We start from the raw sequence: 508 nt of genomic DNA on the forward strand, positions 1-508 counted from the left end.
CGGGGGGGAAAGGAGCGGGCCTGACCCCCCAGCAGCCACGGGGTCCTCTCAGCTGCCCTGGAGCAGCCCCTTGCTCAGCCCACGGGACCGGTGGGCAGGATCCAGCGAAGCGGGAAGCACGAGAAACGCGGGGTCCGGGCCGAACTCTGCACCATCTCCCCGGGCAGCAGGCTTTGGCCCATGACACCCAGAAAACAAAGCTCCTGCCCGGGTGCAGCTGAGCCCCCTGTGGCATGTGGGGTCTGGGTTCAAGCCCCAGCAGATCTAGTGGGGTGGGGGGCTGGGGGCCTGGACGCCTGGGTTCCCCCCTTGCCCCTAGGAGGGGAGGGAGTGGGGTCTGGTGGTCAGAGCTGGGAGCCAGGACGCCCGGGTTGTCTCCCGGCAGCACCCTGCCCCGGGGGTGCGGGGACATGGTGGGAAATGGAGGCAAATGCCCGACCCCCCTCACTCAGCGGGGCCAGGGCTGCTGCGGGAAGGAGCTGGGCTGAGCCGCCAGTAGCCACGGGGG

This window comes from Alligator sinensis, unplaced genomic scaffold, assembly GCF_000455745.1.
Source record: "Alligator sinensis unplaced genomic scaffold, ASM45574v1 scaffold8_1, whole genome shotgun sequence".
NCBI lineage: Eukaryota > Metazoa > Chordata > Crocodylia > Alligatoridae > Alligator > Alligator sinensis.